Genomic DNA, 26,829 nt, shown 5'->3' with positions numbered 1-26,829 from the left:
AAGACTATCTTTGTTTCAGTGTGTATTTTTCTTTTAATCACAAAAGCATCACTTGGTTGCCTGTAATTACTAGTCATGGCTTTTGGCCCTATATAATTCCCACTTTCAGTATTAGGTTACCTCTTGTTGCTGTTCTTGTTCAGGTCTCATTTAGGCAATCATGTTTACATTTTTTTGGGAGTTTTCTGAGATTTCTTTGAGAAAAAAATCAGTAAACTTCCTATTCCTGTAGCTCCTACCACCATGCACACCCCTTTACATTGTAACTGCTTTGATTTACAGTTGTACTGTAGATATTTCACAACATGAATTGTAGATGTGTCAGCTAGAACTGGTCCCTGTCACTCCTTCACTGCATGTTGTGCTTTTCAGCTTTTGTGATCATCTCCTTGTATTGAAAGTAGACATTTCTTTGACAAGAGGCAAGACTAATACTTATCTTTGTTTCTAAGGTTAAATGCTTAGACTGTAGTATGAATCATGTTTGTTTAGTAAAACAGCAGTTGTACATTCTCCAAGATCCATTATTTCATTAGTCCTAAATAGTTGGCAAGGTTTCCAGTACTAGGCATAATTTCTCTTATGTTAAGCAAGTTTAAAGTTCAGTTATTGAGCTATTGAGTACCACCTAGGTATATGTGTATGTGTGTGTGCCATTGTTGCATCCTTAAGTATATCTTACCATGCTGATTTTTATTTTATTTCATTAGGTCTCAAAGATGGTAGGACTATTAGTTGCTACATTCCGTTAGAATCATCAATTAGGTAATACAGATCTAGAAAGATAAAGTCATATGTTCTATCTTAAATATGAGCATAATTTTCTGTTAAGTTCTTCATCTGGTTTTGTTATTTGAGTAATTCTGGATTTGTAAAAGAATTGGGCCATTTCTTATTTTTATATTATTTTATGAAATTATCTGAGAAATATTTGTATTTTCTTTAAAGGCCTTGTAGAACTTCCCAATGTAATAATATGGCCCTGAACAGTTTTTAGTTCAGAGATTTTAAACTAGTGTTTCTGCCCAGCTGGTGTGATTGGTGCATTTGAATTATTTACTTCAGTTTCATTAACTTTTGTAAATCAGGTATTTCTAGAAATTCATTCATTTCTTTTAGTTTTTCTAATTTAATAGGGTATTGATCAAATTATGTCATGTGAGTCCCTGAAATTCCTCAGAACCTGCAGCAATGGCTCCATCCTTATCTCTAATTATGTTACTTTTCATCTTCTTTCTCTTAATTTTGGCTAAAGGTTTGCCAGTCTTGTTAATCTTTAAAAAGAGCCAACTCTTAATTTCACTGTATTTTGCTTTTGTATTGTATTTTTTATTGCTCTTCTACTCTTTTGGGATGTTCATTATTCTTGATTTTCCAAGGCCTTCAGTTGAATCATTTAATTACTAATTGAAGATGTCTCAAAATTTTGATGTATGGTTTTAGTGATATAAATTTTTCTTTTGGGACTATCATCATTGTATCCAATAGTTTTTTGTTCTGTTTTTGTATTAATTGAATTCTGCAAATTTTTAAATTTCCTTCTCAATTTAATCCTTGATCTAAACATGTGATATTATATTGTATAGTTTCCATGAAATTATACCATTTCTTTCCTTTGTATTTCTATTGATATCCACTTTTATTCCACTATGGTCAGATAAAATCCAGGATGTTTTCTCAGTTTTTCTAAATTTTTTCAGGATTGCTTTGTCACCTAACATGTGTTCCATTGGCTATTAAGAAAAGTGTGTATTATTTAGCATTTTACTGGCCTATTGTATAGACTGCTATTATATCCATTATACCTATAATGTCATTTATCTTGAATATCTCTATGTTTAGTTTTGTCCTGATAATCTAAGTGAAAGCTGGGTATCAAAATCACATGCTGAGATTGCATTTTGATTAATCTTCAGTTTTTAGAAATAATAGGATTTCTCATATGAAGAGTATATACGTTTGGTGCATATTTGTTTAGAATTGTAGTGTTTTGTGTATTTTTTTAATGAATATGAAATGATGCTTCCTAATTTCTCTGAGCAGCTTTGTTTTCAAGTATGTTTTGCCATATATTAGAATAGCTACAGAAAGCTGTAAGATAAAAAAAATTACATATCATATATAAAAGAAAACCCTTTCAGAAAAAGAGCTAATTTCTCATTGGAGACTATAAAATCCAGGAAAGCTTGAAACAATGTATTTCAAGTTTTATATAACAACCATGGATGTTAGCCTATAGTACTTTACCTAAAAAAAAAAAAACTATCTCTGTAAGATATAAAATCTAAAGAAATAGAAGAGTGTCTAGATTAATACAAACCACTAAATCATGAAAAAAAAAAAACCAACAACTTAAACTTATAAAAAATAAGGAACTAAATACAATAATAAAAATTGTTACAGCTAATGAAAGCCCATGTCTTTCAAAGAAGATACATACTTCTCAAGTTATTGAAATACTGAAAATGAATGAAAATGAAAGGAACATTTCTAAGCTCACTTCTCTAAGAAGAAAAATATTATAACAGTCTCACCTTCTCATGAAAATGAGCAATTAGACAGGACAATCTACCATATCTACTCTTCTTCAATGAAGTGATTGAACTTATTGCTAGAGCAATAAGACAAGAGGACCAAATTGATATAATAAAGAAGTCAACTTAACATATCACTATTTTCTCTGATACAATATACATAAGAGATAAAAATTCTACAAAAGACAACCATGAATAAGCAAAATTTCAGGATCTTGGCAGAACATAAAAATCAGCATAAAAATGAGTTGTCTTTTTATATACGAATAAAAAACACAATATGTGATCATGTACAAGAAGGATAAAGTCATCTGTTGCAGTAAATATTAAATATTAATAATTGGTTTATCTCTTTTTTTAATTGAACAACTTTCTTTTAAAAAACAAAGATAAATCTACAGATTTTAAGCATTTTTGCATAAAAGTATATGAATATATTTTTTTCAGTGCTTGGTTTTTTTTTAAAGGTTTGATAGTGTGCATTAAGATCTTACTAGTTACACTGAGCTTAAACTACATGTAAAACAAGATGTAACCTGGAATTATTCAAAGTTTTCTTGGTGTGTAAAGATTAAGCATAATTGTTTTTCATTTTTTTTGGCCTTTGTTTTTTCTTGAACTTCATATAGTCTGTGAGTTGTGTAAATATACCACAATTTTTGTATCCATTCATCTACTGAAGGACATCTAGGTTCTTTCCAGCTTCTGGCTATTATAAATAGGGCTGCTGTGAACATTGTGATGCATGTGTCTTTGTTGTATGTTGGAGCTTCTCTGGGGTACATGCCCAGATATCCTGAAGATAACTGGATTTTCAGGAAGTACTATGTCCAATTTTCTGAGGAATTGCCAGACTGATTTTCAGAGTGGTTTTTACCAGTTTACAACTCCACCAACAGTGGAGAAGTGTTCCTCTTTCTTCGAGTCCTTACCAGCATCTGCTGTCATCTGAATTTTTGATCTTAGCCAATCTGACTGGTGTGAGGTGGAATCTCAGGGTTGTTTTGATTTTCATTTCCCCGATAGCTAATGATGTCGAGCACTTCCTTAGATGCTTCTCAGCCATTCAATATTCCTCAATTGAGAACATTTTTTTTAGCTCTGTACCCCATTTTTTAATAGGGTTGTTTGATTCTCTGGTGTCTAGCTTCTTGAGTTCTTTGTATACCTTGGATATTAGGCCTGTATCAGATGTGGGGTTGGTAAAGATCTTTTCCCACTCTGTTGGCTGCTGTTTTGTTTTCTTGATAGTGTCCTTAGCCTTACAGAAACTTTGTAGGACAGCATTTTCAACAAATGGTGCTGGTTCAACTGGCTGTCAGCATGTAGAAGAATGTAAGTCAACCCATACTTTTCTCCTGGTATATAGCTCAAGTCCATGTGAATCAAGGACCTGCAAATAAAACGCTATACACTGAAACTAATAGAAGAAAAATGGGGAAGAACTTAAACACATGAGCACAGGGGAAAATTTTCTGATCAGAACACCAATCGCTTATGCTCTAAGATCAAAACTATTCAAATGGGACCTTGTAAATTTGAGAAGCTTCTGTAAGCCAAAGTACATTGTCAAGGACAAAATGGCAACCAACAGATTGGGGAAAGATCTTTACCCATCTTACATCTGGTGGAGGGCTAATATATATGCAATATATATTATATATACATATATTTTATATTATATATCTTTATTTTATTTTATTTATATTATATATATAACCAATATATGCAAAGAAATCAAGAAGGTAGATACCAGAGAATCAAATAATCCTATTAAAATGGGGTGCAGAGCTAAACAAAGAATTCTCAACTGAGGAATACTGAATGGCTGAGAAGCACTTAAAGAAATGTTCAACATCCTTAGTCATCATGGAAGTGCAAACCAAACAACCCTGAGATACCACCTCACACCACTTAGAATGGCTAAGTTCAAAAACTCAGATGACAGCACATGCTGGTGAGGATGTGGAGAAAGAGGAACACCCCTCCACTGTTGGTGAGATTGCAAGCTGGTTCAGCCACTCTGGAAATCAATCCGATAGTTCCTCAGAAATTTGGACATAGTACTACCGGAACACACAGTTACACCACTCCTGGGCATATACCCAACAGATACTCCAACATATAACAAGGGCACATTTTCTGCTATTTTCATAGCAGTCTTATTTATAATATGCATAAGCTGTAAAGAACACAGATGTTCTTCAACAGAGGAATGTATACAGAAATGTGGTATATTCACCCAATGGAGTACCACTCAGCTATTAAAAACAATGACTTCAAGAAATTCTTAGGCAAATGAATACAACTATAAAATATCATCAGAAAAACTCTACTCAGCTTGCCATGTTTGGTGCCAAGATCCAATGGCTTAGGAATGCCCAGGGGCTTCCTGGTGAAGGTGGGGGAATGAACATTGGGACTGATGAGAATGGCTGTCACTGGTTCCTTGCTGCCTTCTGCACTATAGTGGCTTTGTTCCTCAGTCCCTTGGCTGCCCAGAATGCCTCAGTTCACCCTAATAACTCTGTGATTTGCTTCAAACTTTGATTAGCTAAATAGAACTAGGACCTGAGGATTCTCAAGGGAGCTAGTTCTCAATTGCTGGAGGGGGAGGGGCTTGCACAGTAGGAGCAAGTGACAAGCACAGGGAGCCAATGTAGATGACTGGGCCAGAACTTACCACATTATGGCTGAAGAGAAAAGCAGAGAGATTCTCATACTGGCATGGGACTCCTTGCCATGAGTCCCGGTTTTCTCTGGTTGGTCCTCTTGTATATCCCCCTCCTTTCCATTTTCTGTCATTTAAAAAAATTTCTTATCCAATCAGAAAATAATTTCTTTTATATATTTGACCTAGTAAAGTTGAGAGGGTCCTGCTCTTCCCTTCTACCATTTCATCTTTAGCCCAACCTCCCTTCCCTCTTTTGACCTTCATGATTATATTTATATAGGCAGAATTAAGAATAATTCACTTCTACCATCGTGTATCCCCAGACCCCACAGTGTAAAAACTTTGGAATCTTCCGACTCCTTAATCCATCACCAGAACCCTTGAATATTTTTTGTTTGATGTTTGTGCCACAGTAATAGACACAGTATTTAATTGCACATACAGATGTTTGCTGGGTTCACTGTAAATTTTATTTAATCTTTTTTTTTGTTTGTTTGTTTGGGAAGTTACGTGGGAGGAGGTTGGTTTTATTTATAAATGTAAAAAGGCAAAAACCTGTCACTAGCCAAAAATAGAAAAAAAAGAAAGTAAGAAAGAAAGGAAGGAAGGAAGAAAGAAAGATAGATAGATAGAAAGAAAGATAGATAGATAGAAAGAAAATAAGAAAATATCATCCTGAGTGAGGCAACCCAGTCACAAAACAACACACATGGTATGCACTCAGCGATAAGTGGATATTATCCCAGAAGCTCAGGATACCCAAGATATAATTCATAAACCACATAAAACTCAAGAATAAGGAAGAGCAAAGTGTGGATGCTTCAGTCTTTCTTTGAAGAGGGAACAAAATCCTCATGGAGAGACTGAAGGAAAGGCTATTCAGAGACTGCCCTACTTGGGAATTTATCCCATATACAGACACCAAATACAAACACTATTGTGAATGCCATGAAGTGCATGCTGACAGGAACCTGATATAGCTGTCTCCTGAGAGACTCTGCCTGACAAATACAGATATTGATGATTGCAGCCAACCATTGGAATGAACACGGGGACCCCAATGAAGGAGCTAGGGAAAGGACTGAAAGAGCTAATGGACCTTGCAACCCAATTGAAAAAACGATAATATCAACAAACCTGACACCCTAGAGCACCCAGGAACTAAACCACCAACCAAAGAATACACATGGAGAGACCCATGCCTCCAGCTGCATATGTAGCAGGGGATGGTCTTGTCTGGCATCAATGGGAGGAGAGGCCCTTGTTCTTGTGATGGTTAGATGCCCCAATGTAGGGTACTGCAAGGGCAGGGAGGTGGGAGTGGATGAGTGTGTCGGGGAACTCTTTCAGAGAAGCTAGGGAAGTGGGGATGGGTTTTCTGGTGATGGGGAAACTGGGAAAGGGAATAAAAGTTTAAATGTAAATAAATAACATTTTCAATAAAAATGCAAAACAAAAAGAAGAAAAGAATTATGTACCCAGCAATATTCACTGTAACATTATTTTCAATAGCTAAATAATGGAGTGTCTTAAGCTTTTATTGCTATGAACAGACACCATGACCAAGACAACTCTTTTTCTTTTCTCTTTCTTTTTTTTTCAGTTGTTTCTTTCACACACCGAGTGGATCAGAACTGGATTTATTTTCTCACAGATATGGAAGTCACAAGTTTGAATTTTCCTCACTGGGTTGAAAATGTAATGTCAGCAACCCATGCTGCTTCTTCAGATGACAGCAGCACTGCTCTAATCTTGGTGATAATACTGTCTTCTACCTGTGTCCTATCTTTCTCTTTGTCCTCCATAGACTGCATGACAATGTTTGGGGCTCAAACAAGTAATCAATCAGGACCAATCTCTTTTTTCAAAGATCCTTTACCATGTTTGCAAAGATATTGCTGCAGGAGATAAAGATTGCAGGTATTAACATCTCATAATTTTGGCAATTATGTTCATTCTGTCACATGTGACCTAAAATAAAGTCTCCTCTCTCTCCTTGTCTATCTCCCTCCCTCCCTTCCTTCTTTTTCTTTTCTTTTATTGTATATTTTTTTATTTAAATTTCAAATGTTATCCCCTTTCCTAGTTTCACTTCCAGAAACCTCCTATCTCATCCCCCTCTCCCTGCTTCTATGAGGGTGTTCCCCCTCTGACCCATCCACTCCCACCTCAACACCATGGTATTCCCCTACACCGGAGAAATGAGCCTTCACAGGACCTAGGGTTTCTCCTCTTATTGATGCCAGACAATGCCATTCTCTGCTACATATGCATCTGGAGACATGGGTCCCTCCATGTGTACTCTTTGGCTGGTGGTTTTAAAGAACCCTAGGGGTTTTTGTCATTCTTATACCACTGCCTCAGGTCAAAACTAGACCAAGTATCAGCTTCCCACCTCAGGTCAAGGCTAGGCCAAGTTCCATTTTCCACCCACAGTTCCTGGGAGGAGCAGGAAAATTCTTGAAAAACCACAGAATGTACTGACTGATAGTCACCTGATCCTCTGTTCCCAGATAAAGTTCAAATGTATGTCATATGCTTGCTAGCCAATAGATTCAAAGGACAATAAGCTTAGCCAGTAAGTTTAAACTGTAACCTTGCTGATGTAATCTGTACCCCTAAAAAGTATAAAACTACTTGTCATAATTATTTGGGGTTGCCTCCAGCTACTCACTGTGGAGGGCTGATTGAGGGTTGATCCCAATGTGCTAGAAAATGAAACTCTTGTGTTTGCATCAATCCCCGATTTCTCGTCTCATTCAAGGGAGTCTCCAGGTAGTTAAAGTTTGATTTGAATCTTACAGTTTAGGCCCTGGGAGCTCTGGTGGGGTCTGGTTGGTTGATATTGTTATTCTTCCTGTGGGTTGTGAACCCCTTTAATTCCTTCAATTCTTTTTTTAACTCCTCCATTGGGGGACCCCATGCTCAGTCAAATGGTTGGCTGCAAGCATCAACCAAGGTAACTATTTTAAGAACTATTTTAAGAATTGGGGCTGGCTTATGGATTTCGAGGTTCAGTCCATTATCGTCAAGGCAGAAACTTGGTGTCATCCAGGCAGGCATGGTGCAGGGAGAGCTGCAAGTTTTATATCTTCATCTGAAGGCTGCAAGCAGGATAGTGGCTTCCAGGAAGCTAGGATGAGGGTCTTATTGTTCATACCTACAGTGACACATGTATTCCATCAGGGCCAAACCTTCAAATAGTGCCACTCCTTGGGCCAAACATATATAGACTATCACATGGAGACAACCGAAATATTTAACAACAGAAATGGTTAAAGGGTTAACAACACTTGTTTTCATAGAGGACTCATGTTCAATTTCTAGCACCTACATAGTGATTCACAACCATCTATAACTCTAATTCCTGGATACACATGATACATACATGAAAGTAAAAATACTAATACACATAAAATGAATAAATCAATAAATTTTTAAAGAAAAAGAAAATATTATATATTCACAAAAGAATTATCTTTCAGCCATTAAAAATAATATTTGCAGGAAATTGTATGCAACTACATATAGTCATATTAAGTGTATGAAGCACGCCTTAGAAAGATAATATATTTTATCTTATTGTGAGAAATAGATTTTACATAGATACATACAATAATGTACACACACACGACATGAAAGTAAAAGTAAAACTCTCTAGAGAGACAAATGTAATTTGTATTAAGCTTATAAATTAATTCATAAATGAGACACTAATAATTTAGTTTGAAATGGCAGTGCAAGATGGGGGAATGAATATACAATTTATGTTCTTTTTCTTCCACATAAAAGGAAAATGATGAATGAATAATTATATTTAGATTAGATTGTCTCAGGGAAGCACTGTAGTAAAAGAATAAAAAAGCTGGAGACACTGTGAAACTTGTAGTCTTGGAAGGCAAAGGATAATATAACATGGCTGCTACCCTTTCTTTTCAGTTTCCTTCTGCTGCCTGTGGATCAAGATGTAGAACTATTGGCTTCTCCAGCACCATGTCTGCCTGGATGCTGCCATTCTTACTATCATGATGATAACAGACTGAACCTCTGAAAGTGTAAGCCAGTCCAAATTAAATGTTATACTTAATGAGGTGCAGTGATCTTGTGTCTCTTCACAGCAATGAAACTGCAACTAAGACAACCACTTTGGGCATTTACTCAAAGGTTTTTATATCCTATTTTATAGATACCTACTCATGCATGTTCATTTCTCTATTCATTCTCTATCCACAATATTTTGGAAATTCTCTTCAATCTAGAATAGGTCATAAATTCAAGGGAGTTGAAAAGTTATGAAATGGTAAATAGGAACTCAATAGTCCTCATTAAAACCATTGACTCCTAATGCTTTTGTTACTAGTTGTCCTAGTTAGCCTTTCCTCTTTACATAACCATGATGTCATCTGGAAGGAATGCCTCAATTAAAAATTTTTGAAAATCAAGTTGGCCTGTGGGCCTGTCTTTTGATGGTTGCCTTTATTATAATTGAGTAGGAGGATCCAGCCCACTGTGGGAAGGTAGTCTTCAGTTATACACAGAAGCTAGTTGGAGATAAGCCTGCATGAGCCATGCAACAGAATTTCTCCATTGTTTCTTCTGTACATTTAAGGCTGTGAGTTTTTTTATTTAGAAGCAATCTTGTGTAGAATAGTTAGCAAAACTTCCTTCAAATGAATTCCTGCCCCCAAACCCCTCAATTATAGACTGTGGCCCCAATGTATAAGCAAAATAAATTATTTCTTCCCCTAGGTTACTTTTTATCAGAGAGCTTTATTGATATATCTGACTGTGGTTATTTATGCCTTTGAACTATTTTTTGGAAGATTATGGAAGACTTTGGAGAGGGAAAGCCATTGCGAATATTGCCATATGCAAAACCTAATGGATCATGCTTTTTTAATTTATGTGTATATGGTGTGTGTGTGTGTGTGTGTGTGTGTGTGTGTGTGTGTGTGTGTATGTGTATGTGTGTGTGTGTGTCTGTGTGTGAGAGAGAGACAGAGACAGAGACAGAGAGACAGAGAGAGAGAGAGAGAGAGAGAGAGAGAGAGAGAGAGAGAGAGAGAGAGATGTATATGCACTACATTTGTGCAAGTGAGTACAGGGGCTAGAATAGACCACCAGAACCTCTCATTGTGTGTGCTGGCAACTGAACTCAGCTTTTCTGCAAGAACAGCAAGTGCTCTTAGACACTGATCTGTCTCTAGCAATTAATGGGTCATTGTTGTGGGAGTCTGGAAGATATGGATTCAGAAGTAAAACAGAGATGGTGGAAGCATGTCTCCTGTGCTTTCAGCGGGGAGAGATGACTATATAGAGACATAGGGGTACAACTTCTTTAAGAATTTCATATGTGTTTTGATCATATGTCTGATCTGTGCTCTAGTTCTTTCCAGATCTACACTACCCTTCCATGTCCACTCAAATCTATGGGTTTTTTTTTCTCATTAAGGCCATTTTGCATTGCTTAAATATTCTGCAATGTGAGGGTTTCCAACAGAGTGTCATCAACTTATCAAGAGCTTCACTCTTAGAAAAAACTGACCATTCCTCTCCCAGAAGCTAACAATTGCCAATGGCACCACAGTTAGAGGTTGGATTTCATGCCTGAGTCCCCTCTGTATGGTGTAATTTGGTCTGACCTGGACGTGCACAACTTTTGTACATGCTATCAAACTGCTGAGAGTTCTTATGTGGAGCTGTTCTGCTATGTTCTGATGACACAATTTTACTTATGTCTTCTACCATCACCGGCTTTGGCAGTTTTTTAAGCCCTCTCTTCTTCGATGATCTCTGAGCCTTTGGAGGAGGAAGCAGTGTTTTGCCATCAGGTTCTTGATGGTAACCAATAACACTGGCAAAAGTCTGCAATGCTTGCTGGTCTATGTGACCTCACTGACCAATTACTCAAAAAAGAAGTATTTTATTCCGGGCACTGCCATTCATTTTTAACTATTTGTTTGTTTTCAGTTGTTTTAAGTATATGTTTATGAATGAAATGACTAGTTTATATGAAAATGCTAACCCCATTATTTAAGAAAATACGAGGCTGTCTTCTAAAGTCACTACCCAATTTCATACTATGAAAAACAATGGATGAGACCTGCTGTTTATCAACATTATTGCCCAAAACAGCCCCCACCCCTGTCCCTGTTACTTGATTATAAACATCCTATTTGCTGAAAAGAATTATTTTAGTTTTGGTTTCATTTGCATTTTTGGTGATTAATAATGAGTCTTTTTATGTATTTATGTTTTTTGATGCTATTTGTACATCTTTGAAAAGATGCATGTTTAAAGCCCAAGGTCATTTTAAAATTGTGTTACTTTCCTAGTTGTTGAGGTGTGTTGTTTATTTTGAATAATAGATTTTAATCATGTGTAATTTGTAAATATTTTCTCTCATTCTGTGAGTTTCTTCTTTTTATTAATGGTGTCCTTCGATGCATAAATATTTGTATCTTGTAGGTGTATTTTAGGATAATATTCAAGTGCTATACTGTTTTTAATTACTGTATATTTGTAGTAACATTTGAAGCTGAGAAGTAGAATTCCTTCCAGTTTTCTTTCAGTTCATGTCTGGTTGATCTTCCCTGGTGAAGTGAAGGTATTGCTGCCTCCTTGCCTTTGAGGATATTAATGACACGGTCCTCTTGTCACACTTATGTTCATCAGTGCTGAATGGGAGGATCACCATGGCTTTCAAATATGTGAGGATAGCTTGCAACTCCTGAGTAGCACATAGTCACCTTCAAATATAATTCATGGCTCATGGAAACAGTTGACCTCTGCTAGGAAATCCATCCTCCCTGCTGGACATGACCACCTATTCTCTGGTTAGTAGAATCCTGTATAGATTCTGACATAAATTTGATAGCTACATACATTATGATCCCTATATCCATAACTGTAGTTCTACAGGCACCCGTGTGAATAAAATGCAACAATAGCTAAACGTGAGTGTTACAACAAAGTCCAAAATTGGAGGAGAATTTTGAATACTTATGAGAAAACTCCAAGAAACCAATAAAAGAGCCTTGTGACCTCCATTTCTTCAAACACATGAGTTTGTTCTTGGATTATGGTCTCTATGGCCTACCCATTGTAATGGATAAGAATGAATTTATTGTAGCGGTTATTATTCATGTTCCTCCATGTTTTTGTTGCTTATCCCTGTGACTAAATACTATAATTTGATCACTCTTCTTGACTCTCAAAGTATAATTCATATGATGCTCTGAATAAGCTCCACTATCCCAGGATCACACCACCAACTACAGCAGTAAGCACCCGAGGAATTGGGGTAATGATACAGTGTCTACTGGCTCTCAAAGTAAGAGTAACTTTATTGATTATATTAATTTCAAGGCCATACTGTATATCAGTAACCTGGGACACAAAGAAGGAGGGTGCATAACATAGATTTCTTCTTTGAAATAATCTAATTACGCAAACTTCAGAATGCTTCTTCCTAGGCAGCTTGTTAGCATCAGAAACACTTCCCTTCAAAGCCCTTCTTATACTATCTATTATTTGTTTACTTCATTGGGAGTCTGTGAAGACAGTATGACTTACTAGTGTTCTAGTTTTACTTTTGTTCCTATGGTGAAAGACAATGATCAAAAGCAATTTACTGTTGGGAAGGGTTTTTGTGACTTAATTCCAGGTCCACCAGTCCACTATTGAGGGAAGCCAGGATAGAAGCTTAAGTGGAATGTTGATTTAAACTCTGGTTGCCATGCTACACAGAATTATTTCTAATTAAGAAACTCACTCACAGCCAAAGAAGTACAGCAGAAACTGTGAGGTCCCTTCACATCAAAGAGCTGCTAGCCCAGACTCTGTTATATGTGTCTATTATAAAACTCATATTCTGGTCTCCTTACAGCGACCCACCAGTCTGGGAACAGCTGAAGCCCAAAGATGGTTATTGTCCACTTTTTAAGAAGACCGACACAGCAACAAAGAGATGGGTCTCCTGGAACACAGGTCCTGCACTTGTCCCTGCCTGAGCACTCCAGCTTGTGAATCTGTGCTGGGACAGATTCAGTTTAGAACTTGGTTTCAACTGTAAATTATCCTTATCCTATTGGAGAAGGCTCCCTAGTCGGAAATCATTAGGGGTTCCACATATAACTGCTGCCTACAAATCTGTCTGTAGGATGACATTGAACATGTTGCTGCCACCCTGTCACAACCAACTTCTCAGCCTGTCATCTCCAGTGCCCAGAATGAAGGTATTTCCTGATTCACAGCAGCTGGCTGACACTAAGTCATTGTCTTCTGAGATGCCTACAGAATTCAGTCAGGCGTTGGGTGCATTTGTGCCCAAGCCTCAGTCCTAACCTTGAGGGCAGCAAGCAAGAGAACCACGAATGAATTTCTTCATCTTCCTCAGTCTTTCATCAACCAGTCACATCAAATTATCCCAAAATGGCACAGCAGAGAACTCAGATTCAAAGATATATTAGCTTCCAAAAGAAACCTTTGTTCCATTTTATTTTATTTTCTACAGGGCATTCTTTCTATCTAGATACTTGCAACTGACATTTTCTGTTCCTTTCTATACATATAGCATGTGTGATATTATATATGGACAGATTTTTTTTCCTTACTCTGGCTAATCTGGAATTCACTGTGTGACCCAGGCTGGCTTGAAACTAGGCAGACCTGCTGAGTCACCTTTATAAGTGCTGAGACTGTTCCTGAGGCACTGCTTCAGTCTGTTGGTCTCTTACTGGGTAATTAGGAATTGTTAAGGAGTATTTAGACTTGCAACCTTCTCCATAGCTAATTGGGTTTGTATGAATGTAAGAATAATGGGACTTTTTCTTTTCTTTCTTTTTTTTCTTAAACTTCACACAGTCTGTGAGTTGTTTCTGGGGTGTTCAGAGCTTTCTGGTGTTAGTATCCAATTATCAGTGACTGCATATTATGTCTGTTCTTTTGTAACTGGGTTATCTCACTCAGGATGATATTCTCTAGATGCATCCACTTTCTTAAGAATTTCATAAGGTCATTTTTTCTGATATCTGAGTAGTACTCCATTGTGTAAATGTACCACAATTTGTATCCATTCATCTACTGAAGGACATCTGGGTTTTTTCCAGCTTCTGGCTATTATAAATAGAGCTGCTATGAACATTGTGGTGAATGTGTCTTTGTTGTTTGTTCGAGCTTCTCTGGAGTAAATGCCCAGAAGTGGAATAACTGGGTCTTTAGGAAGTACTATGTCCAATTTTCTGAGGAATTGCCAGACTGATTTCCAGAGTGGTTGTATCAGTTTACAACCCCACCAACAGTAGAGAAGGGTTCCTCTTTCTCCACATCCTTGCCAGCATCTGCTGTCATCTGAATTTTTGATCTTGGCCAATCTGACTGGTGTGAGGTGGAATCTCAGGGTTGTTTTGATTTGCATTTTCCTGATGACTAATGATGTCAAGCACTTCCTTAGATGCTTCTCAGCCATTTGATATTCCTCAATGGAGAACTTTTTGTTTAGCTCCGTACCTCATTTTTAATAGGGTTGTTTGATTCTCTGGTGTCTAGCTTCTTGAGTTCTTTGTATACCTTGGATATTAGGGCTCTATCTGATGTGGGGTTGGTAAAGATCTTCTCCCACTCTGTTGTCTGCCATTTTTCTTGACAGTGTCCTTAGCCTTACAGAAATTTTGCAATCTCATTAAGTCCCATTTGTCAATCTTTGACCTTAGAGCATGAGTCATGAGCCTTTTTATAACCTATGATATTAAAAATCATTTCCACTTTTTAAGGAAAATAAAAGAAATACAGCAAAAATTATGGAGGAATACTGTTGGATGGCTTATACAAGCTTATGCCCATCTGTAGTTTAAAGCCACTTGCCCAGGGAAGGATACTGCCCAAAGTAAGCTGGCTCTTCATAGTTAATAATTAAGGCATTCTTCTACAAATATGCTCACAGGTCAATTTGATTGTTGTTTCCCCACTTAGGTGATTCAACTTTATGGATAGCTAACCAGGACATTCTAAAACTTGTCAAATTGACTACAGACACATCACTACAAGTCATAACCATTTATGTGTTGTCTCTCATTTATACTCTTTATAACCCTTTACTGTAATAATCCCCAATCTTGGGATGGGGATTACAGTATTCATGTTCCACTTAGAACAGCATTCTTCAGTACCATTTTCTCTGCACCTTGGCAAGTTATGTGTCACTGGGTTAAAATCACCTAATGAAAGTAGAAGTTTTTTCCAAGGAGGGATGAGATATGCTTTAATTCTTTGTCCTACTTCTTCATTCCAGTCCTAATGTCTTTTTATGCAGAAAATGTAGCATGATGAGCTCCCATTTATTAATTGTTGATATTAATATTAATGGCTGCACTATGAGAGGTCTATTTCAGAAAGTTTTTTCCTGTGCCAATGAGTTCAAGCATAGGCCCTACCTTTGCTTCTTTTACATTCAGTTCATGACATCTTATGCTGAGGACCTTGATCCATCTGTAGTTGAATTTTGTGTTGGGTAAGAGATAAGAATCTAATTTTATTTTTCACATGTAGCTATCCAATTTGACCAATATATTGTGGCTAATATGCTATATTTCCTCCTATATATTGTTTGTCATTTGATAAACTATCGGTTTATTATAGGAATATTGAATTTTATGTAGGACTTCAGTTTTATTCCACTTATCAGTGAGTCTAGTTTTATATCAGTACCATATAATCTTCATTAAAAGAGCTCTAAAATAAAATTTAAAATCTGGTATAGCAGTATCTACAGCTGTATATTTGTTGTCATTGAGGATTGTTTCGACTATCCTGGGACTTTTGTGCATATGTATAAAATTTAAGTTTTTTTTTATAATTTGCAAGAAAATTGCATTGAAATTTTGATGGAGATTGCCCTGGGTCTGTAGATTGTGTCTGTTATGATTATCATTTTGTTGCTTTTCCCATATGTTTTTACTTTTGAGATTAAATATGATTACATCATTTCTCCTTTCTTTTTTTTTATTTTTTATTTTATTTTATTTTTTTTTCTTATAAAATAAAGCATTTATTTGGGGACTTGCTTACAGTTTTAGAGGTTTAATCCATTATCCTAATAGCAGGAGAGGTGACAGCATACCTGGTAAAGGAGCATTGACTGAGATCTACATCATGACACTGGGCTTGATATGGGCTTTTGAAACCTTAAATTCCATCCTCAGTGACATACTTCCTCCAGTAAGGCCATATCTCCTAACCCTTCTTTTTTTTTAAACGACTTTATTTTACAAAACAAAGATAAATGTACAGATTTTAAACCTTTTTTTGCTTAAAATTATACAATTTTTAAAAATTTTTTATAAAACAACTTTATTTTACACAAGGATAAATGTACAGATTTTAAACATTTTTTTGCTTAAAATTATACATTTTTTGTCAGTACTTTTTTCAGATTTTAACATAATTTTTATATAAAACTATATAAATATATTTTTTAGTCAGTACTTGATTTTTTTCAAGGTTTGATTGTATGCCTTGAAAAGTTAATAGTTACAATGAGCTAAAGTACATGTAAAACAAAATGTAACATGGAAATAATTAAAGTTTTCTTGTTTTGTAAATATTTTTTTGTTTTTTTATTTTGTTTTGTTTTCTTTATTTCTTGGACTTCATACAGTCTGTGAGTTGTTTCTGGGGGAGTGCAAGCCTCTGGGGTTAGCATCCCACTATCAGTGACTGCATATTATGTCTGTTCTTTTGTGACTGGGTTATCTCACTCAGGATGATCTTCTCTAGATGCAGCCATTTTCTTAAGAATTTGGTTAAGTCATTGTTTCTGGTGGCTGAGTAGTATTCCATTGTGTATATGTACCACAATTTTTGTATCCATTCATCTTCTGAAGGACATCTGGGTTCCTTCCAGCTTCTGGCTATTATAAAGAGAGCCGCTATGAACATTGTGGTGCATATATCTTTGTTGTGTATTAAAGTGTCTCTGGGGTATATGCCCAGAAGTGGAATAGCTGGGTCTTCAGGTAGTACTATATCCAATTTTCTGAGGTATCGCCAGACAGATTTCCAGAGTGGTTGTATTAGCTTGCAACCCCACCAACAGTGGAGAAGTGTTCCTCTTTCTCTGCAGCCTCTCCAGCATCTGCTGTCATCTGAGTTTTGGATCTTGGCCAATCTGACTGGTGTGAGGTGGAATCTCAGGGTTGTTTTGATTTGCATTTCCCTGATGGCTAAGGATGTCGAGCACTTCCTCAGATGTTTCTAGGCCATTCAGTGTTCCTCAACTGAGAACGTTTTGTTTAGCTCTGTACCCCATTTTTAATAGGGTTATTTGATTCTCTAGAGTCTAGCTTTTTGAGTTCCTTGTATAACTTGGATATTAGGCCTCTATCTGATGTGGTGTTGGTAAAGACCTTTTCCCATTCTGTTGGTTGCCGTTTTGTTTTCTTGACGATGTCCTTAGCCTTACAGAAACTTTGCAATCTCATTAAGTCCCATTTGTTAATCTTTGACCTTAGAGCTTGAGCAATTGAGTTTTCCTATTAGTACTGCTTTCATTGCATCCCATAGGTTTGGGTATGTTGTGTTTTCATTTTCGTTGAATTCTAGAAAATCCTTAATTCCTTTTTTTATTTCTTCTTTGACCCTGCTATCGTTTAACAGAGCGTTGTTTAGTTTCCATGTGTATGTGGGCTTTTTGTTGTCTTTGTTGTTGTTAAAGACCAGCCGTAGACCATGGTGATCTGAGAGGATGCATGGGAGTATTTCAATCTTCTTATATCGATTGAGGCTCACTCTGTGTCCAATTATGTGGTCAATTTTCGAGAAGGTGCCATGGGGTGCTGAGAAGAAGTTGTATTCTTTTACTTTAGGATAGTATGTTCTGTATATATCTATTAATTCTAGTTGGTTCAAAGTCTCTGCTAGTTTTGCAGTGTTCTTGTTCAGTTTCTGTTTCCATTATCTGTCCATTGGTGAGAGTAGGGTATTAATGTCTCCCACTATTATTGTGTGGGGTGAAATGTATTTTTTGAGCTTTAGTAGGGTTTCTTTTATGAATGTGGGTGCTTTTTTATTTGGAGCATATATGTTAAGGATTGAGAGTTTCTCCTGACCGGTTTCACTGGTAATGAGTAAAAAGTGCCCTTCCTTATCTTTTTTGAGTACTTTTGGTTGGAAATTTACTTTATTCGATATTAGAAAACCACTCCACCTTGCTTCTTGGAGCTGTTTGCTTGGAAGTTTTTCTCCCACCCTTTAACTCTGAGATAGTGTCTGTCTTTGTCTCTGAGATGAGTTTCCTGTATGCAGCAAAAGGCTGGATTTTGTTTATGTATCCAGTCTGATAGTGTATGTCTCTTTATTGGGGAGTTGAGACCATTTATGTTAATATATATCAAGGAATAGTTTTTTCTGTTTCCTGCCATTATTGCTTTTGTGGGTTGAGTTGTGTTTGTGTCTTTTTCTTCTTTTAGTTTTCTTGTTTAGGAGTTTTCTTGTTTTTACTAGGCTGTATTTTTTCTCATTTTATTGGGTTTTCCACCTATAATTCGTTGTAGTGCTGGGTTTGTGGTCAGATATTGTGTAAATTTTGATTTGTCTTGAAATATCTTCATCTCTCCATCGATGGTGATTGATAATTTTGCTGGGTATAGCAGCTTGGGCTGGCACTTGTACTCTCTTAGGGTCTGCATGTTGTCTGTCCAGGCTCTTCTAGCTTTCATAGTTTCTGTTGAGAAATCGGGTGTGAGTCTGATTGGCCTGCCTTTATATGTTACCTGACATTTTTCCCTTACTGCTTTTTGTATTCTTTCTTTGCTTTGGGCACTTGATGTTTTTACTATTATGTGTTGGGAGGTATTTCTTTTCTGGTCCAACCTATTTGGAGTTCTGAAGGCTTCTTTTATGCTCGTGGTCATCTCATTCTTGAGGGTAGGGAAGTTTTCTTCTATGATTTTGTTGAAGATATTTACTGTGCCTCTTAGTTGATACTCTTCTCCCTCTTCTATTCCTATTATCCTTAGGTTCGGTCTTCTCATTGTGTCCTGGATTTCCTGGACATTTTGGGTTAGGAGCTTTTTGTTTTTTGCATCTTCTCTGGCTGTTTTGTCTATGTTTACAATGTTGTCTTCTGCCCCCGAGATTCTCTCTTCCATCTCTTGTAATCTATTGGAAATGCTTGCTTCTGTGATTCCTGATTTCTTTTTTAGGTGTTCTACCTCTAGGGTTATCTCTTTTTGTGTTTTCTTTATTGTGTCAATTTCCATTTTAAATTCCCTCTTCCATTCCTTCATCTCTTTGATTCTGTTTTCCTCTAGTTCTTTGAGTTCCTTGAGTGTTTTTCTTGTTTCCTCTTTAAAAGCTTCTGAATCTTTTTGCTTTTCCTCCCGTTCTTGTTTAAGTATCTCTATCAGCATCTTGAGGTATGATTTCAGGTCTGTGTCTTCCTTTTCTGGAGTGTTTGGAATTCCCATGTTTTCTGTTATGGGAGAGGTAGGTTCTGGTGTTGCCAGGTTGTCTTGGTTTCCTTGGGATATACTCTTTCTCTTTCCTCTTGCCATTTTGTTGTCAGTGATATGTTCTTGCCTTTCCCTTGTATCTGGTCTGTGTCCCTGGATCTCCACTGGTCCAGGTGGCAGATGGGTCGTGCCCTCTTCTATGCTTCAGAGTCGTCTGGTGGGAACAGAAGTTCCAAAGTTCTATTCCTGGTCGCAGGATCAGACAGGGCGGGGCAGGGCAAGGCAGGGGGTGCACTTTCCGTGTTCACCCTGCAGAGATCTCTTTGCTCCCTGGCAGCCCAGGTCTCCCACCCACCATTTGCTCAGCCTCTACGAGCCGCCGTTCCGGGTTGCAGATGGGCCAGGCTCCGCTCTGTGTCCTGAAGTCAACTCTGGGTGAAAACAGAAGTTCCTAAGTTCTGTTCCAGGTCACAGTTGTTCAGCCTCTACAAGCTGCTGTTCCGGGTGGCAGATGGGCCAGGCTCCGCTCTGCGTCCTGAAGTCGCCACTGGGTGGAAACAGAAGTTCGAAATTTCTGTTCCTGGTTGCTGGATCAGGCAGGGCAGGGTAGGGCAAGGGAGGGGGTGCACTTTCCGTGTGCACTCCACAGAGATCTCTCTGCTTCCTGGCAGCCCAGGTCTCCCACCCACCAGTTGCTCAGCCTCTCATTTCTCCTTTCTATTTCTTTCTTTCAAATCTTCCCATATACCACTCTTTGTTCTCTTTCAAAATTATGGCCTCTTTTTAAATTAATTGCTCTTAATGAAATTTGAATTTTCCAAATTAATTTATTTATTTGTATTCTTTATGAAATTTTTAATATAAGAGCTCAGAGCTACAAACCTTTCTTTTAGGGTTGCTTTTAATGTGCCCCAGAAGCATTATGTTGTATGTTAATTTTCATTTAGTTCCTGGAATGTTAAAATTTCTTTCTTGACCTATTCATCATTTAGTAATGTGTTGTTTATCTCCATGAGGTTTTATAATGATGTGAGTTGAGTTTGGTGTTGTTTTGAAATTTATTGCATTATGGCCAGATAGGATAAATGGAGTCATTTTTTTTTGTAAAATTTTAATGATTTGGTTTGTGTCACAATATGTGGAATATTTTTTAGAAATTTTATGGGCTTCTGAGAAGAATGTATAGTCTTTGATGTTGGAAAAATATTCTGTAGATGTCTGTATATCAATTTAACATATCTCACAATTTATTTGTGGCATTTTTCTGTTTACTTTTAACCTAAGTTATGTATATATTGAGAATAGTAGGGTATTGAGTTAGGGTTAATGTGTCCTTAGTTCTAGTAATAAAATTTTCATTAAACTAGATGCACTAGAGTTTGGTATATCTATGTTTAGCATTGCAATGTATTCTTGGTTATCTGCTCTCTTGATTAGGACAAAGTACCTTTTTTATGTTTTTTAATTTGTTTTATTTGAAGTCTGCAGATAATGATTGTGGTAATTTGAATAAAAATTGGAACCCATAGAGAGCGCCCTTATTAGTAGGTTTGGCCTTCTTGGAATAGGTGTAATTTTGTTAGAGGAGATGTTTCACTAGGGTTTGCCTCTGAGGTTTCAGAAGCTCAAACCTGATCACTCCCTACTTCCTGCTGATCGAGATGTAAAACCCTCAGCTTCTTCTCCAGTACCATGTCTGTTTGCACTCTGCCATGTTTCTTGCCATGATGAAAATGGACTAATCCTCTGAAACTATAAGCAGGCCCCAATTAAATCCTTTCCTTTATAAGACTTACTGTGGTCATGATGTCTCATTGCAGCAATAGAAATCCTAACTAAGACAATTATATTATACATAAGAGATCCAAAGAAATCCTTTTCTAGAAACAACCAAGAATTTCAGCAAAGTAGCAAGATACAAAATCAACTTAAAAAGCAGTTCTAGACAGCAAGAACAAGAACACTGAGAAGGAGATAATAACCACACTCCCACACAATATCATCAAAGAAAACAGAATATCAAGGAATAAATCTAACCAAGGAAGTAAAACACCTCTTCAATAAAAACTTTAAATCTCTGAAGAAAGAGACTGAAGAAGAGATTAGAAAATAGAAAGTGTCTTCATGCTCATAAGTTGATAGAACTAATTTTGTGAAAATAAGTATTCTACAAAAGGAACTTACTAAATCAAGGCAATCCCAAGCAAGACTCATAAATTCTTTATAGAAATATAAATAAAACATCCAAAAATTTGTGAAACTACACAAAAGATACAAGATAGCTAAAATAATACTGGGGAACAAAATATATTGTTCCTATTATTTTCTAAATTGTTCCTATTATCCTAAAGGACTACTATCACAGATTTCAAGATATAATACAAATGTATAGTTATAAAATCAATATGATATGGATACAAAAAGGTCATATAGACTAATGAAGCAAAATAGAAGACCAAATCATGAATGCACATGATTACTGTCATTTTGATATTTGACAAAGATGACCAAAACATAAATATTGGAGAAAATGATGATTCTTAAGCAAATATTCCTGAAAAAAAAACTAGATGTCTACATGCAGAAGAATAAAATTAGAACTAAAACAATCACTCTGCCCAAACATTAACTCCAAATGGATCAAAGATCTTATTATAAAATACTACTACTACTAGAAGAAAACATAGACAGTACCTTATAAGATATAGGTCTATGAAAAGATTTTCCAAATAAGCTCCTTTTATTAAAGTCAAAACGTGGCAAAGTGAGACCTCATAAAACTAAAAGTGCTTCTATATAGATAAGGAAACAACCTTGTAGAGAGTAAGCCCATCGTGTAGAAGATAATCTTTTGTGATATATATATATATATATATATATATATATATATATATATATATATATATATATATATATATATATATCAGAATATTAATATATTAATGTCCAGAATGTATAAAGAGTTCAAAAAAGAAGACAAAGTCAAGTAAACAAAAACTCGGTTCAAAATTGTTTATGGATCTAAATGGAGAGTTTTCAAAAGAAGAGTTTAAAAATGGCTGAAAACTATCTCGAAAAGTATTCGTTGTTCTTAATAACTAGGAAAACAGATTAAAACTATATTGACATTTTGATTATCCTACTCATGATAACAAAGATCAACAAAATAAAGAACCAAAAAATGTGCTGGTGAGGCTTCTTACTGTCTGGAAGCCAATCTTCTCCATGGCATTCAGATGAAGATGAAGAACTATTAGTTCTGAATGCTGCCATGCTCCTTCCTTGATGATAATGGACTGAGCCTCTGAACCTGGGGCTTAGCCGCAATGATCTACACAGACTCTGTGCACACTTTCATCATGCTGGTTGACCCCTTAATTCTCACGGGGTTTGAACATTATACAGTGCTGCTTATGAGGCAAGAGAATGCAACAGGTGAAGACTGCCTGCATCCTCTGTGGCCACCTGACACTGCTGCCCATGAATCTCATATAAGGTAAGGTGTAGAATTCTCAGTTCCTTGTGTACCATGCCTGTCTGGATGCTGCCATGCTCCCATCTTAATGATAATGGACTGAACCTCTGACCCTCTATACTGTCTGTGCTGGAGTCTTTGGAACAAAATAGGAACAGATTGACTTAGATGCAACACAGAAAACTCAAAAAGAAGTTGGTGGTGCTCTTGAAGAAGGCATTGTTGAAGACAAACTGAAGCACTGTTGGAGGCTTCTTTGTGGAAGGTCAATCTATGACTTGGTGGCCAATGGGAGAGTCTTTGTTTGCTAACAACATTGGCAGTGAAAGAAGTGAGAATTTCTCTACCCCCCTCCCATGCACAATGGCCCAGCATGGTCCACCCTGCATTGGCATAAGGGACTTCCTTGAGTAAACAATTCTGAGGAGAATCATAAAATGTGCTGACTGATAGCCATCCGACCCTCTAGAGAGTCCCAGATAGGGTCCTGACGCATATGCTTAGTAACCAATAGGTTTAAAGGTCAGTATGCTTAGCCAATGAATTTAAATTATAACCTTGCTGATGTAACCTGTACCCCTAAAAAGTATAAAAACTGTCTGTAACAGTCTTTTGGAGTCACCTCTCTTCTGGATGTAGGACACCCCAGTACACTGCACAAATAAACCTCTTGCTTTTTGCATCGATTCCCAATCTCTTATCTCATTCATGGGAGCCTCAAATAAATAAGACTCAATTTGGGTCTTATAGCAGTGACCAATTCGTGGGACTGGCTGGGACAGGTGTAGCTTCAAGAATCATAGTCATAGTATTTGAATCACATTCAGTTGCCTTGCTGCTGATTCTGGTAATCTTTTTTTTTTTTTTTTTTTTTTTTTTGTCCCATTCTACATCAAGGCTGGGGTGATGACCATGCCAGAATATTTCAGGAAGTGCTTTGGTGGGAAGAAACTTCACATCTATCTCTCCATCCTCTCCCTATTTATCTGTGTGATACTGACAATCTCAGCAGACATATTTTATGGAGCCATCTTCATAAAGCTGGAGTTTGGACTGGACCTTTACCTGGAGTTCTTCATCCTCTTGGCTATCACAGCCATCTTCAGGATCACTGGGGGCTTGGCGTCCGTGATTTACACTGATGCTTTCTATGCCATCATCATGTTGTTTGGATCCATCATTCTGTACTCGAATTTGCTGAAGTCAGAGGCTGCAAGAGCTTTACAGAGAAGTACATGAATGCCATCACCTCTGTGGTTAAGGTGGACAACCTGACAATCAGCCCCAGGTGCTACATTCCTCAGCCCGACTTCTTCCACATCCTCTGAGCCCCTGTCATTGGAGACATTCCTTGGCCAGAAATTGTATTTGGAATGCCTATGAGAGCTTGCGGTACTGGTGCATAAACCAGGTCATTCTACAGCTCTGTTTATGTGGCAAGAACATGTCCCACATGAAGGCTGCCTGCATCATATGTGGGTACCTGAAGATGCTCCCTATATTATTCACGGTGATGCCAGGAATAATCAGATGCATTCTGTTTACAGACATGGTAAACTGCATTTTGCCTTCTGAGTGTGTGAAACAATGTGACATTGATGTAGGCTGTACAAACTATACTTACCCGATGCTAGTGCTGAAACTGATGGCCATGGGAATGCGAGGCCTGCTGCTGTCGGTCATGCTGACTTCTCTCATGAGCTCTCTGACCTCCATCTTCAACAGTGTCAGCACCCTCTTCACCATGGCTCTCTACACTAAGGAAGAAAGCATAGGGGAGAGAGCTCCTGATAGCTGGACAGTTGTTTGTCCTTATGCTAAGTATCATCAGTATCTTGTGGGTTCCCATAATAGAAGTATCTCAAGGTTGACAGCTGATCCATTATATATATATATATATACAGAAGCAATTTCGAGCTACCTTGGGCACCCTCCTGCAGCTGTCTTCCTGGATGCTATCTTCTGTAAAAAAGTCAATGAACAAGGAGCCTTCTGGGGTTTGATGGTTGGACTGTGATAGGCCTGATCCATATTATTGCAGAGTTTTCTTATGGAACAGGGAGTTGCCTGGCTCCCAGCAATTGTCCCAGGGTCATCTGTGAACTACATTATCTCTACTACTCCCTTATCCTTTAAAAAAATTGTATTGGATAGTCTCAGTATTTATATTTCAAATGTTATACCTCCCCACTCCCCTCCCTCCTCCCCCTCAACTTGTTTCCATGAAGGTGCTCCTTTTCCCAATCACTCTGTCCACCTCAGTGTGTTGGCTGGTTGATGATATTGTTCTTCCCATGAGATTGTAAACCTTTCAGCTCCTTCAGTCCTTTCTCTAGCTCTTTCACTGGGGTCCCCATGTTCAGCCCAATGGTTAGCTGCAAGCATCCTTATCTGTATCTATATGACTCTGGTAGATCCTCCGAGGAGACATCGATATCTGGTTCCTGCCAGTAAACACTTCTTAGCATCAGCAATAGTGCTTGGATTTGATGGCTACATATGCTGTGGTTCTTCATGTGAGGCAGTCTCTGTAGATATTTTCTTCAATCCCTGCTCTTCTATTTGACCTTGTATTTTCTCCCCTGTTTTGTTCTCCTTTCTAAGAAGGACTGAGGTATCCACATCTGGCCTTACTTATTTTAGAGCTTCATAAAATCTGTGGATGGTTTCTTCGGTATTCCAATCTTTTGGAGCTAGTATCCACTTATAAGTGAGTACATACCATGAGAGGATGATAGCTTCAAGTTCCATACATTTGCCTAGAAATTTCATGAAATCATTGTTTTTAATAGCTGAGTAATACACTATTGTATATATATACACCTACAATTTCTGTATCCATTACTCTGTTGAAGGATATCTGGGTTTTTTTTCCAGCTTCTGAGTATTATAAATAAGGATGCTATGAACATGGTTGAACATGTTTCCTTATTATATGTTAAAACTCTTTTTAGGTATATTCCCAGGAGTGGTATACCATATCAGGTAGTACTATATCCAACTTTCTGAGGAACCACCAGATTAATTTGCAGACTGGTTGTACCAGTTTACAACCCCACCAACAGTGGAAGAGTGTTTCTCTTTCTCCACATCCTTGCCAGCATCTGCTATCACCCGAGCTTTTGATTTTAGCCATTCTGACTGGTGTAAGTTGGAATCTCAGGGTTGTTTTGATTTGCGTTTTCTTAATGTCTAGGGATGTTGAGTATTTCTTTAGGTGCTTTTCAGCCATTTGATATTCCTCAGTTGAGAATTCTTTGTTCAGCTCTGTACACCATTTTTAAATAGGATTGTTTGATTCTACAGAGTCTAACTTCTTGGGTTCTTTGTATATATTGGATACTAGCCCTCTATCAGATGTAGGATTGGTAAAGATCTTTTCCCAATCAGTTGGTTGCTGTTTTGTCCTTTTGACACTGTCATTGGCCTTACAGAAGCGTTCCAGTTTAATGAGGTCTCATTTGTCATTTCATGATCTTAGAGCATAAGCCATTGGTGTTCTGTTCAGAAAAATTTCCCCTGTGACTATGTGTTCTAAGCTCTTCTCCAATTTCTGTTGTATTAGTTTCCATGTATCTGGCTTTATGGGGATTCCTTTTATCCACTTGGACTTGAGCTTTATACAAGGAAATAAGCAGGGATTGATTTGCATTCTTCTGCATGCTGACTGCCAGTTGAACCAGGACCATTTGATGA

At 37.2% G+C, this 26,829-nt stretch overlaps 1 pseudogene across 1 annotated transcript; it reads left to right on the top strand.

The window, feature by feature from the left end:
• Nucleotides 1–22,984: 22,984 nt before the first annotated feature.
• Nucleotides 22,985–25,269, top strand: LOC308414906 (solute carrier family 5 member 4-like; annotated as a pseudogene). Its single transcript has 2 exons — nt 22,985–23,154; nt 23,961–25,269. The product of its transcript is annotated as a solute carrier family 5 member 4-like (transcript).
• The last annotated feature ends 1,560 nt before the right edge of the window (nt 25,270–26,829 follow it).

The sequence above is a fragment of the Micromys minutus genome (assembly GCF_963924665.1).
Source record: "Micromys minutus genome assembly, chromosome: X".
Lineage (NCBI taxonomy): Eukaryota > Metazoa > Chordata > Mammalia > Rodentia > Muridae > Micromys > Micromys minutus.
The sequence above is the reverse complement of the archived record's forward strand: the minus strand, read 5'-3'. Positions and strand labels throughout refer to the sequence as shown.